We start from the raw sequence: 17203 nt of genomic DNA, 5'->3' as shown, positions 1-17203 counted from the left end.
GACAGCTTAGGCATGTGGAGTAGCATGCCCTACGTGCCAGAACTCTGTGGGTACGTATCCTACATGGCTTTCTACATGCCCAACCAGTATCTCCCTTGTCCACAATGCTATTTTAGCAATGTAGTATCCCGCTGCTTGAGACTTTCTCAACTGCCTCTCCTCTGCCAGAACCTTTCCCTGCCACAGAGAAAGGCTTCCGCAGCTCCCACCTCCCAGTGCCTTTCCTCACTGCAGTGAATGGCTCCAGCAGCAGGAAAAGGCTCTAGGATGGTGGGGAGGCAGTGGAGAAAGGCACCAGCAACAGGGCACTGTCACATGTAGCAACATTCTGTAGTAAGGCTGGATGCAGCCCACCTTTCACTGCACTGTGTAGTTATACATACCCTACATGCCACTTCAAGTGTAGCAAAAGTCATCCTTGTTGGTAAGAACTCCATTGTGTTAGGCACTGTACAAACCCCAACGGTATCACCACAGGCATATGACATTATTCACAGGATACTATTTTTTTCCCCCTTGACACAGTTGTGGCTGGAAGACAGGTGCAAAATTTACATGATGGAACAATACAAAAAATTAGATGAATTAACTGCAAGCAATAGATGACAGAAATGCTTTTTAAACTTCCTTTTTGTTTTGTTTTTGCTTTGGTGTTTGCGGGAAATAATTAATTCCTCACAAAACTGCCTGAAGGAAGTTGTATTTGAGTTCTAAGTCCTCTCGTTGTATGACTGACTGTTTCCATGCCTCAGAGGCATACCTATAACTGCCAAGGGTCATTAAGGATATGTCTACAAACCTATATTAAGGGTAAGTCCAGGCTCTGACTCAGGTTTGAGCCCAATCTCTGCTTCCATCCACAAACAACTCAGTCTGACTCAGGTCAGCAAGCTTTCAGGACCCAGTTCCCAGGGCCCTGACAGGGGCGTGTGTCGGAGCCGAAGTCCCACTGTGACTTGCGTCCAAACCCTGTCATTTAGCAGCGTGGATGCAGCTCAAGGTACATGCCCGAGTCAGAAGGTCTGCATAATACAGCATGGACGCCTTAGCATGGCTGAGAGACACAGGCCAGCAACTGTAAATCGAGGTTCTCAATGCAGTAGGGGCTCGCAAGCATGGGCTTGGAAACACTGAGTCCACTAGCCCACGCTCCACAGACTTAGTGTGCAGAGTAGATATACCCAAAGGCACAACCAAATTCTTCTGGATGTTCTGAGAGAGTATTCAGTGAAGCCTAAAGAACAGATTGCCAAGTGTCAACGAGCCAAAATCTGCAGAGATGGAAAAGCTAACCATTCACACTAAGTAATTTTCACATATATATGTAACTAACATAACTATACACAATTATGCCGGAAACTCACTTATAAGAAACAGCACCAAACTTGGTTTATTTATTACACATATTTTCCTCTCTCATTGTGAGGAATGTGTCCATGTGTTCCAAAGTTTCAAAAAAGAGCCACACATTAATCTGCAGGAATTTAAAGTCCTAGAGTCATCACATGGATCACTGCAATGCAAAAATATATATATATATATATATATATATTGGAGGGACTTCTAGTAAACATGACTTGAAAGTTGTATCTGTGAGGTACAAACAGAAATCTCTCCCCATGCCCTGAGAAATAATACCCTGGACCTGCAACACAGAGAATAATTCAAGGTAGACAGACTCCATAATTGTACGGCCAACTTTTTCCCTTACATCTGGAACCCACAAGTGATTCACAAACTTGCTGGAGAAATGTAAGTCTTCATTCTAATAGTTGTTAATAGAGTTATGTTCTTCTCACAGTTCACAAGAATGTCTCAGCTTTTCACAATAGTCCAACAATGCTGGACTGCTCCTATTCCATGTATTGTGAGTTCTTGTCATCACTTATACCCAATAGCTTTTTCCCATGTCCACCAAAACAGATTTGAAGCCTTGTGTAAAGGACTGAATAGTTTTGAAGAGAATTAGAAACATTTCTAGTTACTGCATCTTTAACGTAGAAATGTAGGGTTATAAGGGACCTTGAGAAGTGATTAAATCTAGGCCCCTGCACTGTGGTAGGACCAAGTAAAACTAGACCATCCCCTAACAGCTGTTTGTCCAACATATTTTTAAAAACTTCCAATGATGGAGATTCCACAACCTCCCTTGGAAGCCCATTCCAGAGCTTAACTATCCTAATAGTTAGAAAGTTTTGTCCAATATCCATCTCCCTTGCTGCAGGGATAATAATCCCATTATACGTATGCTATTGTTTTGCCTAGATCTGTATATCTCTTGTGCTGTCAAAAGTAATTGTGCAGGAAGCCTTTGCAAAGCCTATGTGTTCTGTGCTTCAACTATCACGTGTCCCTGGAGAAGTGAATGGTAACCACAGTATGAACAAGGGTGGAATTCTGGGAAAGAACAAGAAGAACAACTGATCATAGTCCTCCTTATAACAGCCCTTAACATATTTGAAGACTGTTATCAGATCCCCCCTCAGTCTTCTTTTCTCAAAACTAAACATGCCCAGTTTTTTTAACCTTTCTTCACAAGTCATTTAATCATTTTTGTTGCTCTCCTCTGGACTCTCCCCAATTTGTCAGCATCTTTCCTAAAGTGAGGCACCCTAAATTGGACACAATACTCCAGCTCAGGGCTCACCACTGCTGAGTGGGACAGGTATCTCCATGTCTTACACACAACAATCCTGTTAGTACACACCGAATGACATTTGCCTCCTTTGCAGTTATATCACAATGTTGACTCATGTTCAATTTGTGATCCACTATAACTCTCAGATCCTTTTCATCAGTACTACCACTTAGCCAGTTATTCCCCATTTTGCAGTTGTGTATTTGATTTTTGCTTCTTAGGAGAATTACTTCATACTTGTCTTTACTGAACTTCCATCTTGCTGAATTCAGACCAATTCTCTAATTTGTAAAGGTCATTTTGAATTCTAAACCTGTCATCCAAAGTGCTTGCAAACATTTTATAAGCATACTTTCCATTCCATTATCCATGTCATTAATGAAAATACAGACTAGTCCTAGACCCAGAACTGACCCCTACAGGGCCCCGTTAGATACGTCCTCCCAGTTTGACAGTGAACTACTAATAACTATTCTGAATATGGCCTTTAAACAGTTCTGAACCCTCCCCCGATAGTAATTTTATCTAGACCACATTCCCCTGGTTTGCTTACGAGAATGTCCATTTGTATGAGAATTCCAAATTTTATCCACTTTTCTTTCCAAATCATTGTGTGTGGTGAGCCTTTGTTAATTTTTTGGGGCAAGTGAGAGGTGACAAAAGGGCTTACTCACACTACTGAAAAAGAATGGAATTGCCAAAAACCATGAGTATCATCATCATGCTATAAGGAAAAATCTGATCTCTCACAATTTTGACCACTTATAGTCTATCTTACTGAAAAGAGTAAAGTAAATCTCCTCATTCTAAAGGTCCCATCCCACTGCAGTCTTAAGTGCATGCTAGTACTGTTGTTTGCCCCCTTTTGGGGTAGTTTCATATTTTGTTTTTACTCACTGTGTCAATCAGACAATGCAGTTCTACAAAATAAAAAGAATGTTGCCGTATGGGCCCCCACCTCAAGAATGGCAGATAATCATACTAGCACTTTGTTATGCTTAAACACTGGGAACCTGCACTGAGCTCTGTGCAGGTGATTCCCTGCTCTCACCTGGAGACCCACTGAAGTCAATAGGTCTCTGCATGGGATCAAGGCTGTGCCCACATGGAGCTCAGAGTAGGACGGTGGTTGTAATATATACAGCTCTTAAATACAGTTAAATGCAGCATGTGACTGTACCCTATATGCATTCATTGCTCTAAATTCATATACATACACATATTTTAACCTCAGTTGACTGGAGGCATGGCATTGCAGCCAACAATCCCTATAAAGACTATCAATACATCACTATTCAATTGGCTGGAGGCTGCTGTTGAGTCATGCAAGGGATTATGTCCCACTTGGAGATCCAGTTTGTTGTCATAAAGTCGCTACTAAACCTGTCAGACAGAGTAGGGCAACAAGACCAAAAACCAGATTGGCATCAAAACATTAAATAACAACCTAACCTCACCTCATCTTTCATCTCCAGTATACTAGAGAGATATACACTCCCACCTACACTGTACCAACAATGCCATCCTTGTTCGTCCATTTGTCAAATTTTCTGATCAGCACCATCCTACAATCTGCCCATCATGCAAGGAAGAAGCGCCCTGTAAAAATCCACAAGGATTGTAACAGGATAACAACCACCCAGCACTGAACACCCTGTGGACCGAGGTTACCCAATATCACCTTTCATAACTTATTTGGTTAAATGTTTTAAGCACAGATTCTCCTAGCCCCCAATACTTTTCAGTCAGACCATTAAATGTTCTTCTCATCTGACTCAGCTCATTGTAAGCAAAACATGTACTGGGATCTTACCTTTTCTTTCTGACACTGAAGTCATGTGTACTCTGTTCTACCTAGACACATGGTACATTCGTTCTCAATTCAAAAAACAGACACCTGCTATTAAACAGCCATAGGCACTCTAATCCAATAGGACAAAAAGCATTTTCCTTCTATCGTGGTGTTGAGATAAGACTAAGAAAGAAAAAATTCTCTAATATAGCCTAGCATAGGGAAAAGGAAATGCCTCTCTTACCCTCTAGCAACAACCCTCCCCCCAAAAATAAAACAAATTGGCATTCATAGCCTTTCTTGAATAATTCCTTAGCACAGAGCTCTTCCCCAAAGCCAAATGCAATTTCTCTCCTAATGAGCAATTTCCCTCCCCATGTGCTGAAATAGTATGTGACCTCCCATATCAACCATAAAAGCAATATCAACCTCTCTTCGTACCAATTCCAATCTGACCTGCTCATCAGCCATGACAACCTCTCTCTTTTCCAATACCTACCAGGTATGTTCAAAGTCATCCAAACCCAATCTGTCTGTACTCATCACAAGACGACATACTGGACAGTCATACCAATTGAGTCTTTTAACTGTGAGGGTGGTTAAGCACTGGAATAAATTGTGGAATTTCCATCTTCCTAGGCAATCACTGGAGATTTTTAAGAGCAGGTTAGACAAACACCTTCAGGAATGGTCTAGATAATACTTAGACTTGCCAGAGTGCGGGGGATTGAACTAGATGTCCTCTCGAGGTCCCTTCCAGTCCTATAATTCTAACCATTTCCTATTCCGTTTCACACACCACTTTTTAATGGAGGTGGTGGCGACATTATTCTCTAGTTTGCTGGCTTTCACCCTAATTTTAAACCAAAGATTTAGACCTCTGGCTCCTATAGCAACATTTTCAGTCCCAGACATCAATTACTGACCTATTCCTATATCAAGGGATGCTGGGAAGGAGTGCCCATCCCAAGGCATGGGGCTCCCCTTCTTGCTGGCCATATAGAGATTAGAGGCAGAGTAAGTACCTGTCATATACTCAGTATGTGAACAACTACACAGAGTCATCCAGCAGATAAAACAAAGACATATGTTTTGCTGAGTGGGTAACATACTCTTGTGGAGCTGAACAGTGATACAGCAAAGGGTGACCGACTTCTTACCCAGTAGGTCAGATCCCTCTAAGGGAGGAAAAGCTATACTTTTATTCCTTTGATCACAGAAGAAGAGAGCTTCATGGGAGATTATCAGGTATACCATGTAGCCCCTCCTGTTAGCGGAGATAACAGACAGCTAAGGCCAAGAAATTATATAAAAGGGACAAAATTCTAAATCAGACAGACAGAAAAAGGAAATCTAAACTCCAAAGGAACTATGGTGATTTGTACCATCTGAGGCTCTGACCCTTATTTGGGAGCCACAGAGGACATGAGGGAATGTCAGTAACTAAGTCTGAAGCTCCTGGAGGGCAATGGCACAGAGCTGGGCATCCAATCTAGTCTCCTGATGCCTTGGCATTCTCCTCTTTCCTCCTCTGATCACAGTTCCCCATGAGTACTGTTGCATAACTCAAGTTCCATTCAACCAACCTGGTTTTAGTTTATGCTTCTTTGAAAGTGGAGGGCCATGGCTTCCAAATTAACCCCTGGCCAATATGGATGGAGTAGTTGGCAAGTCTCTTGACTTCAGTGGAGCTGTGCAGATTTAAACCAGGTGAGGATCTGGCCCTGAATCTAGACAGAACTTGCTCTGTTTTCCATGGCAGTGATCTGTGGAAACAGCAAGTTTTATCTTTTACATACTTTTAAATTCTTACTGCTGGCACAACAATACTATTGGACAGATAGCTTGAGTCAGCTTTCTCCCACAAGGTGTTTGCACTCGTTGGCTGACTCAGAGTGCAGCCAAGTATGGCACCTTGCCCGCCTTCCTGAGCGCTGCACAGCCTGCAAAGGGGCAACACAGCAGTAGGAGCTAAAAACCTTGTTTCTGGAAGAGCTCACCTTTGCCACAGTATGCAGAATAATGAGAGCAGACCAGCCATTTATGTTAGAAATCATACGTTTACCCCCCACAGTATTCAAACAAACATTTGCATACTCTTTATTATTTCCTTCAGTTATTTATATGCAAAGCTTAAGGTTCAGACACTTTATAAAATGTAAAAAAAACAAAAAAACAAAAAAAACCTAATTCATGCAAAGCAGTGATATTGGAATCTTACACTGAATTAATTGTGGTGTCAATCAATAAAATGGACTGCCAAACAAAAATTAACCCTTAAAACAACAATGCTCAACACTCCCACCCCCCTTCCCACTGGTCCGCTAGATACCAGGACAATCTTGTAGTTCAAATCAAACTGAATATGGCCATTTCATTCATTAAAAATCAGCATCCATTGCCACAGAGCAACAATACAGATATGCAGGCCAATGTGATTTCCAGTGGGTTTGGACACCACCCAGCATATTATGGGTGCTACCTCAAAGTACATAAATAAAGGGAGAATTAATAATGACAGAGGTTAAGTTAGACTCATTTAGGAAAGCAGGCGGATGACCAAGAGCATAGGATTTTAGTCCAGTAGATGGGCCCTGGACTGAAAGTCAGGAGACCTGTTTCTTCCCCCCGCCCAACTCTGCCACTGACTTAGACAAGTTACTTCACCTCCTTCTCTGTTTCCCTTTCTGTTCTATGTCTGTCTAGTCTGTTTAGAGTAAACTATGTGAGGCAGGATCTCTCCCTCCGTAGGTGTTTGTATAGTGCCTAGCACAATGGGGTCATGATATCTGTTAAGAGTCTTTTGGCTCTACAGAAAAGCAAAAAAGAAATAAGAGCTACAGGTTGTAGGACAAGAATGGGCAAACTATGGCCCGCGGGCTGCATCCAGCCTGTCAGACCTTTTAACCTGACCCTCGAGATCCCGCCAGGGAGCAGGGTCGGGGGCTTGCCCAGCTCCGCGCGGCTCCCAGAAGCAGTGGCATGTCCCTGCTCCAACTCCTACGTGTAGAAGCAGCCAGGGGGCTCTGCACGCTACCCCCGCCCCAAGCACCAGCTCTGCAGCTCCCATTGGCCGGGAACTGTGGCCAATGGGAACTGTGGGGGCAGTGCCTGCGCATAGAGCTGCCTAGCCTCGCCTCCATGTGGAAGCCGAAGCAGGGACATGGCACTGCTTGCAGAAGCTGCTTGAGGTAAGCGCTGCCTGGAGCCTGCACCCCGACACGCTGCTGCGCCCTAACCCACTGCCCCAACCCTGATCCACCTCCTGCCCTCTGAACCCCTCAGTCCCAGCCCAGAGCACACTCCTGCACCCCAAACCCCTCATCCCCAGCCCCACCCCAGAGCCCACACCCCCAGGATTTGTCATCTTCAATAGTAGAAATAGTTTTTTTCTTTTGGGGTGGGGGTGCATCATTCCTTCTCACGGTAATGCTGTGCTACACAAACTCCAAGGTTGGTCACAACTCAGTAAGTGCTTGTGCAAGACCTGTAGGCCAGATAGTGCAGTCTAGAAGGCTGAATAAAGCCTCCAAGCTGCTTGTTGCATACCAAGGAGCCATCAACAGCCTGGGACTGGCCTACCTGAGAACTGCCTCTCACCTCCTGCCAGAGTGCACACCTTGTTCAAAAGGGACACTGAATTAAGAGCCATTATGTTTTCTTGTAAAAAAAAAGAAACAATTTGTAAATCCTATGGTATCATTAAGCCTTAGAGCACACAAAAGCTAGTATGCACATCCTCATGTTGTGCATTAAGTGACAGAAAACAACTGTGCTCACCAGAAGTGAGAAGTCACTCCCTCCTGTACTCACCTGTGGCACACAGTAGTTCAGTCCCCTGAGGACTGAAAAGCTGCAGCCAAACTAAAGTCATTAAACTCAGGGGCATCTGGATGAAATGTAAGGGCCTGGGTGAGATACAGGTCAGACTAGAGAAGAGGTTCCCGAATGGGGGACATGCAATAACATTATTTTGGGGGCCCAAGGACCCCTCCCCCCTGGCCCCACTGAAGGGCCAAGGATAGCAGGGGATTCTTTCTGGCCAGGGAAGTGGATGGGGCTCTGTGTAGTTGGGCTCAGCTGCAAGGACCAGGTTCCCAGCCCATCTCTACCCCACTGCTGCAGCAGCCACCAATTGGCAGTTACCCTCCTCTGCTAGGAAAGCCAGCAGGCACTCTGCAAACAGGGAGCCGAAGGCTGACCGTGGGAGTCCTGACCCCTTCACTCCCTTCTCTCTCAGACAGAGTCCCCTCTGGACTTCAGTGCAGCCCCAGGGCACAGAGCCTCATCCGCTTCCCCTGCCAGACAGAACCTGGGTAGAAGTGGATGGGGCTGCGCTGAAGGGCCAGAGAGAGCTGTGTCTGGCAGGAGGTCTAGTACTCAGGGGCGCAGTCTTACACTCCCCTCCCATCCCCATCCCTTCAGAGCAGCTCCAAAAGGGGTGAGAAGCAAAATGGGTAGGGAGCTGGGTCCTGGCAGCTGAGACCGCCTGACTGTTACAGGAAGCGGAAGGCTTCCTCAACTGCCACCTGGTGGGTACAACCTCTCACCCCCATACTGGGCACTCCTTCCATCCACCTCCTGACCTGGCCTCAGTGAGGGGGACATGTATGGGGCATGAATTTCCAAAGTGGCCGCCACAAAATAAGTTTGGGAAACTCTGAACTAGATGATTTCAAATCATTAAATCAAAGGAGTGGAAGGGACCCCGAGAGGTCATCTAGTCCAGTCCCCTGCACTCATGGTACAAGGATTATCTTCTAGACCATCCCTGACAGGTATTTATCTAACCTGCTCTTAAGGACCTCCAATGACTGAGATCCCACAACCTCCCAAGGTAATTTATTCAGTGCTTAACCACCTTCACAATTAGGAAGTTTTTAATTTTACAAGTTTTAGATGTAAAATTGCTACTAATTTTTTTGGTGAAAAACAAAAACAAAAAAAGATAGTCCCTTCTGGGCTTAAACTCTATGAATCTATACGTGTGTCTACACTGCGATTAGACATCCGCGGCCAGCTTATGCCAACTTACTTGGGTTCGGGATGCTCAGGTTGCAGGGCTGTTTAATCATGGTGTTCTGTAGACATTCAGGCTTGGGCTGCAGCCTGAACTCTGTGATCCTCCCACTTCGCAGGGTCCTAGAGCCCAGACTCAAAGGCGAACGTCTACACTACAATTTAACAGCCCCTTAGCCCAAGCCCCATGAGCCCGTTGCAGGTTTTTAAATGGCATTGTAGACATACACTATAAGGCCCCGCTCACCCTTCCCTCCAACTTTTGTCCCCACTCCTTCCTCACTTTTGCACCTTTCCATTCCCTAACAAGAACGGACACAGCCTAGATATTATAGTCCACCTCTGCCATTCTCCTATAAAGTTGGTTTCCCATCCCAGGTTGGCCTTCTAATGTAAGTCACATGGCCCTTCTGATTAGCCATCCAAAAGAGTAGTAAACAACCCACAGCAAGATGACAACAACTGGAGAGGAATTTGAGTTTCAGCAGTAGGTGCAGGATTCAGTGCAGACCTGAATCAGGACTCAGATTTGTCTCTCTACAGCCAGAATCAATCCCTTTTGAGAGCAGAGTTCTCTCCCTCTCCCACCTCTATTCCTCAACTGACTTCTCAGGCTCCCTGCAGAAACCGTCCATCCCACCAATGTCGTAGTTTAGATTTGGACAGTTCTATAAAGATTTAAATGAAACAGACAAAATTAATCAGTCCGTTCCTCCAAAATAACACCATTGCATAAATTCTATACACAAATAATCACCCATCAATATAAGGAGAAAATATAAACTGCAACAAAGCCTTAAAAAGTATTTTGAAGTTTTGGAGAAAATAAACTGGAAATGTACATCAAGGTGATGAAATACATTAAGTCAAAATTCTTTGTAACAACAGTCAGTGTTTAAAAATCTCATCCCTTTCATCCTTATTAGACAATGTTTTGTCATAATTTGTTAGGTATCTTCATAAATGTTTGATGAATATTAACCCTTTAAAATAAAAAATTTAGTTTCTTGTTCTATCTTTGAGCATTCGATTATGTCCTAATTAGTGCTATCTTGCTATTTTAACTTTCAATTAAATATGCATAAAAACTACACTAAAAGAGTATTAGTCAAAGCACGCAAAAGTTGGGAAATGCCAGAACTAAGGTTGCTTGTACCAAATTTAAGCGGGGACAACAAAAGACACATACCTGACACAGAAGGTCACCAGAATGTTTTAACAAGGACAACACAATTATTTTCCCATCGTTTTATTCTTTAGAACAGATTAACTTGAAATTTTCCAAAAAATCTGCCTGAAACAGTCACCAGGCATTGAAAATTTCAGCCCAAATGGTTACGGTTTGGGAAGGTTATAAGGAAGTGAAAACAGGGTCTGATAATGGGAAGTGAGAGGCAACCTTAATGATAGGCAGCACTACCAGCCCGGCCTAAAAATACAGTCTATTATTAAACTGATACAGAACACTGTTTCATTTTCAAGTTGTTTTTTGGATTTTTAGATTTTGGGTTGGGTTTTTTGTTTGTTTTTTTAATACTTGATAGAGTCAAGCACAGAACCCAAATCCCATATCCAAACCACCCCGAACTTGGAGAGAGCAGGACTCCAAATATGAAGTTTAGGACTGTCCCTTATCACTAGAATATCCTAACACCAGTTCTAACCAACCCCAAACTGTTTGGCAATTTCAGATCTGGATCTGTAGCTTTGGGTTAGGCCCATCTCTAACCATTTCTAATTATTATAGTATTTCCAACAATCACCCAGTATCCTGGGTATGCCTCATGCAACAACTTAGCTGTATAATCTGCTGATAAATTACTACCATTAGCCTCCACATACTTAAACCTATATTTGTAAAATAAATATTGGCTAACAGGGGGGACTGATTAAAACCAAGACAATTTAAACCGGTGATTTAAATCACCAAGTGGAAAGTCTAAATTTAAATAATTTTTTAATCAACTTTCCCACTTATACTTCAGTTATTTTCTGAAGAAGGGTGCATTCTCATTAGTTGATATAACAATTAAAACATCTTGATTTACAACTCAGTAGAGCCTTTACACTAGATTTGTACATCTTTTTGCTACCTAGGAACGTAAACTATAACTATATACATTTATTTAGCAATTATATAGCTTAATATTTTCAGATTCTTATTAATTGTACATTTTTAGTATGTTAGAAAATAGTGAATGACATATTCCTTATTTACTAGATCATGAGGAAAAAGTTAATTTGTGTCAAGTTACATTAAGATGGTAACTGGAATTTAAACAAACACAAACATATAAAATTGATTTTTTATTAAACGAAACATGCCCTTAATATACTACATGATTTACTGTGTCATATTTATAAAGCTTGACCTCAAAAGTTAGAATCAGGGGGCAAACCAACTTTCTTGATGTAGAAATGCAGCCTTTAACAAAGATTTTAACAGAGGCTCATGGATTTAGTACATTTTTTTATAAATGTTTTAAGAGATTAAAAGTAGTTTAAGCCGTAACATACTTTTAAATGAAATCTCAATTTAATATAAACACATTTCATTTTGAAAAGAAGAACTTGTAATTTAGAGAACGCCAAAAAAAGTTGGCCAATAGTATATGTGCGCTGCTCTGTGTCATGTAATGAAAAACCCTGAGAAAATGTAGTTTCCTTTTTTGCTTTTTCTTCCCACTAACAAGACTCTAAGAGTATGCTCTGCATATAGCACAACATTTGTAAAATGCTCACCACACAGGATTATCAACAGAACAGGATGATAGCGCGGGTAATATTTTATTTAATACATATGTATAGCATGGCAAGCAATTGATAAGCTGGGTAGTTGGTGTTATTTCCCTATAGTTTGTTAATTTGCATTTGTTTTGGACAATCATATCTTTTTGTATATTTTGTTTGTACTAAAAAAATATTTTTAGCATTTCATACACAGATGTCCACAATAGTGGATTACATTATTATTACATATTATTCAGTCTCAGTACATACAAGAGAGCTTAATTAACATGATCGCATACTACATCTCAAATAGTGGTATAGTTACATCATTTTTCTTACAATCTTAGACAGAAAAAAAATCACCTTATGCTATATTTGTATTTGTTCTTTTTGGTCATTTCATTTTTGTGATGGCTCCATATGTCTTTGGCATTCTTTTTATAAGTTCTCTTCTCTCTAACGTATGTAAATAATTAAGTCAACAGTAATGCACTATACAATTTATTTTCAACCAACAGCACAGCCTGGGAAGAGACAATTAATGATAATTCATCTGCAAATTTAGGTGAGCTATTTCTCTATTACTCCGTTATTCTACTTAACATGAAGTATTTGTATAAGAACAGTACTATAATTTTATATAAATGACAGCAAAGCCCTGATTCTTCAATGAACTCTGTGTGAGTGAACGCACAGCCCCACACAAGGCTCCACTGAAGTCAATGGGACCCTATGCAGGAGCCAGTATCTGTGTGAAGCAACTTGCAGGATGAAGGTTTAAAGTAGTCTGACGTAAAGAGAAATACACAGTACTACAAGATGATAGAAATAATTCTATGATATTGTATTGCACCATTTTGAAACAGTATGTGATCATAATTAAAGATCATTCAGTGCATACACAGAAGGAATGTCCTACAGTGTTTGTGGCTGGATGGTTTTTAAAGAAAATTCCATAATCTGGAACTCTACACCCAGGCTCCACCATAACACTGTGTCCCATAAATCTCACAATGTCTACAGAAGCGAACCTTTCCTCTACGAACCTTAGAAGGCATGATTTGACACTGAAATAGGACTCACTGAGCAATGCCTCAAATAGGTGCTGCTACATAAAAAAAAAATGGCAGCTCATTCGGCAAGGGGGCAGCCCACTTGATGAATGAAGGCTTTGTAACCTGGCTGGTGTGCTGCTGCACAAAGGTGTACATCTGCTGGCCTACATCTTCAGTGGAAGGTGAGGGGCCAAGTGACAAGTGGGGGCCTTCTGGTCCCTAACAGTATGTCTACACAGCATTTTGGATCAAGCGGGAGTGAGCGTCCCAGCTTGGTCCATAGCCTCAGGCTAGCAGGGCTGAAGCTAGTGCTCTAGAACTGTATGGACAGTGCTTTGAAGTTGCGGCTCGGGCTAGAGCAGAGGCTATGAAGCCCATACCTCTTCCTAGGCTTCAGAGCCTGAGCTCCAGCCTGAGCCACAACTTCAAAGCACTGTTTACACAGCTATTTCTATATCACTAGCACAAGCTCTGCTAGCCTGAGTCTATTAACCAGTACTGGAAGGCTTGCTTGTGGGCTGGGTGGACATACCTCTACTGGCTTCTTGTCTCATCAGGTCAGGGCTGTCCTGGCTCTCTGCTCTCCCAGCATGTCTTCACTACAGAGTTAGCTGCAGTGATTGGCACCTGGCTGCATGCAACTACATTGCAAAGACCTACCCATGTTATTGTATCTCTCAGGTGTTGTACTCACTCCAGTATGTCACTAGGACTCCTTGGGACATGCGCCATGGATATTTGTACTGCAGTAAGCTGAGTCGTTCTAAGATTCCGTCCCAGTGAATTGTGGGAGAACTTGTACGCTCATGACAGACAGGAGAGTTGTGGAAAGGCACTAGAGAGCTATCAGCAGTTGAATAATTTAGCCTGCGTCGTCACTGCAAGTTATCAGTCCAAGTGAAAGTTGAACTTGGACTCTAAACCTACTCCTCAGCTGTGCCCAGGTTGAAAGCACCACTTAACTCAAGTGAGAGGTTTGCACATGTGAATGGAGGGGGGGCTGGTGCAACACCCAAGTAAGAACTCAGGCTAACTCTGGTGTGAAGACAGACTCCCAACAGAACTTCTGTGTCAGGTAGAACGAAAGCCTGAATGGTACAGGTTGAAGGGGCGTTATCTTGAACATCCTGTTCTGGAGCCCATTTTCCTAGGAGTCTTGGTGCCTTTTCCAGTGGCTTTGGGATAGTGGGAAAGAGAAACCTTCTTGCCTTTGGGGCATTACTCAATCCCCACCTCAACCCCACAGTAAAAGATCTGCAGACCTGAAAACTGATTTCCATTTGACCCAGCTTATGAACCTTTCAATATTGTGAAAAGCCTCTTCCGCTTCTCCAGAGTGTCACTAAACAGAAAACTTCCCAAATAGGGTACATTAAATGGTGTACAATTGTTGAGGGCCTGCTCACTTTGGCTGGGTTAGCCACATGACAGGTATATAAAGTGCAGCTTTCCCTAGCTGAACATTTTAAGCCTGATCCAAAGCATACTGCAATTTTTGAAGATAGGCCCTTTACAAGTATAGGCATCAATGCTGCACCACCTATACAGACTTAACTTTAATATTATGCACATGGGTAAACGTGTGCAGAACTGAGGCATTAGCTCTAATTGTTTTGTTCCAAAATTAGCACATATGCTTAGACTACAATTTTCAAAGGCTCACAGCTTGGTCAAATAAAAACCTGTGTTCATCAGATTACAACTCTCCAAGAATCTTTCTTGGCTAGGGTACTGCTGTGCCAAATTTCAACAAAAGAAATGGTTAACAAAAATTTTAACAGCAATCTTTTTTCTGTTCTACTGAAATAAACACACACTATCCCCACAAAAAAAATTTTTTTTTTAATTCATCTTTAGACAGAGACAGCCTGGGAAATTGCAGCCCCAAATATGAAAATTTCAGAGAATCATAAGAAATTTCAGAGAATCATAAGAAATCATAGGGGAGAGGGATAGCTCAGTGGTTTGAGCATTGGCCTGCTAAACCCAGGGTTGTAAGTTCAATCCTTGAGGGGGCCATTTAGGGAACTGGGGCAAAAATTGGGGATTGGTCCTGCTTTGAGCAGGGGTTTGGACTAGATGACCTCCTGAGGTCCCTTCCAACCGTGTTATTCTATGATTCTAAACTGAAAATGGGTTGCCGCCTTTCTTGTTATAATATGATAGGGGAGCGCTAAAATCATGGTAAACACAATTTTTTCCCCCCACACCAATAATATTAGTTGTCCTAATGTTAAGGCTGGAGATTCTAGAGAATTTTTAGTTGAGTCAATTGGTATTCCCTTGAAAAATATCCCAGCCTCCTAGAGTAGTCTGTCAGAAGAACGTAAAGATACGTCTGAAAGGAAAAGGGGCTTCATTAAGATCTTTGAAATATCTTAGAAGCCTAAGGAGCATGCTCACAAGTGATATTTTTAACCACTAATTAAGTTCTATTTTAATTTTAAGATCAAGCAATTACGCTATGTAGATTATGTTCAGAATACGGTACAAGTGTCAGTACTTTCTGGGGTACGTCTATACAAGGTAATAATATGTATTTTTAAAAGAAATTCTCCTATAATTCAAAAACTCCTGAAGAGATTTTCCTGAAACTGTTAAAAAACAGAATGAACCCCAACTTCATCATCAAGCAGGGATGGAAAATTTTAGCCCAAAAGATGAAATGTGAAAACAGGTTGTTATAAATCTTTAGTAAAGCAGGCAAATTATGCACACGCACAAAGGTCACTTATGGTGTTGGGTTTGTTTGTTTTTTCCCCAAAGACCATGATTTGCCTTCTAGAACCTTTCTACACTGCCAGAAGTTGAATGGTGGGAAATTGTCTTATAACACAGTAGTGCCTTGTCTAATATTAATTTTCATACAAGATGTACACTTTCATGACAAGGCTTGCAAAATTCTATCTGCCCCAGGGTATGTCTCTCTTTAATAGGCAAGTAAAATACCATTAGATTTTTCATTATCAAGAATCATGGTAAAGGGCACACATGAACATTTTGTGCCTGGGCTTGTAAATTTTCATAACTATTTTGCAAGGCACATAAACAAACACAAAAGCAACTCTTATATCTTGCTTGTGAATACCAGACCAAACTGTGGTATAACCATGTTACTAAATTTTATTTCAGCAACATGATTATACTGCCATTTAGTCACAGCTACACAGGCAAGCCCGAACAGTCAGGATACCATCACATTGTGACACGATCCACCAGACATGGGAATTTTGGAAGAAATTGTCTTAGATTCTAACTCACCCAGTCCTACAAGGTCTTACAAATGTGCGTAACTGTATACACTGACAGGTTTCAGAGTAGTAGCTGTGTTAATCTGTATTCGCAAAAAGAAAAGGAGTTCTTGTGGCACCTTAGAGACTAACAAATTTATTTGAGCATAAGCTTTCGTGAGCACTAACAAATTTATTTTAGCATAAGCTTTTGTGAGCTGTAGCTTTGTTAGTCTCTAAGGTGCCACAAGTACTCCTTTTCTTTTTGCGAATACACTGAGTAGTCCTACTACTTCAACAGGACTATTCATAGTGCATAAATTAAAACACAGTAGGCAAGCCTTTGCAGACTCAGGTCCCAAATTTTGTCCAACTTGGAGGAAAAAATCCTATCAGACTGTAGACCCAGCATGGAAAATATCAGCATAAAAGGAATATTTTTGGCTAAGCTATGAACTCCAAGTTAGCAAAGGTTGAAAAATAAAATTAAAACTACTTTGCACTTCTAGAGAGCCTTTCATCTGTAAAAGATCTCAGAGCACTTTATAAACATGGCCTCGAAAATCCCTGTGAAGTACAAGATCAGTTTTGCATGGATAAAGTTGTTAGTCATTTACCAAGATCACACAGTGACAGAACACAGGGTAAAACCCAGGGATCCTGACTCCTAGCCCCCAGCCCTAACCAGGAGGCAGTACTTCATTTTCTGTATGGAAATTCTTTACTGCAGTTAAAAAAG

The 17203-nt window shown here is 41.8% G+C and overlaps 1 protein-coding gene across 13 annotated transcripts in view; it reads right to left on the bottom strand.

The window, feature by feature from the left end:
• Positions 1–17203, bottom strand: part of TBL1XR1 (TBL1X/Y related 1) — a 172990-nt gene that overhangs the window by 140769 nt on the left and 15018 nt on the right. For 6 of the 13 annotated variants that reach the window (XM_073359336.2, XM_073359338.2, XM_073359337.2 and 3 more), the window contains exon 2: positions 6017–6196. The exons of 4 other annotated variants lie outside the window; for them this stretch is intronic. The gene's annotated coding sequence lies outside the window, so the exon portion shown is untranslated. Of the gene's footprint in view, positions 1–6016; positions 6197–8012; positions 8251–12542; positions 13523–17203 lie in introns of those variants that run through there. 3 more of the 13 variants (XM_073359339.2, XM_078854357.1, XM_073359334.1) reach the window with 3 other exon arrangements.

This window comes from Lepidochelys kempii, chromosome 9 (genome assembly GCF_965140285.1).
Source record: "Lepidochelys kempii isolate rLepKem1 chromosome 9, rLepKem1.hap1, whole genome shotgun sequence".
Classification (NCBI taxonomy): domain Eukaryota; kingdom Metazoa; phylum Chordata; order Testudines; family Cheloniidae; genus Lepidochelys; species Lepidochelys kempii.
This window is presented reverse-complemented; position numbering and strand designations above follow the sequence as displayed.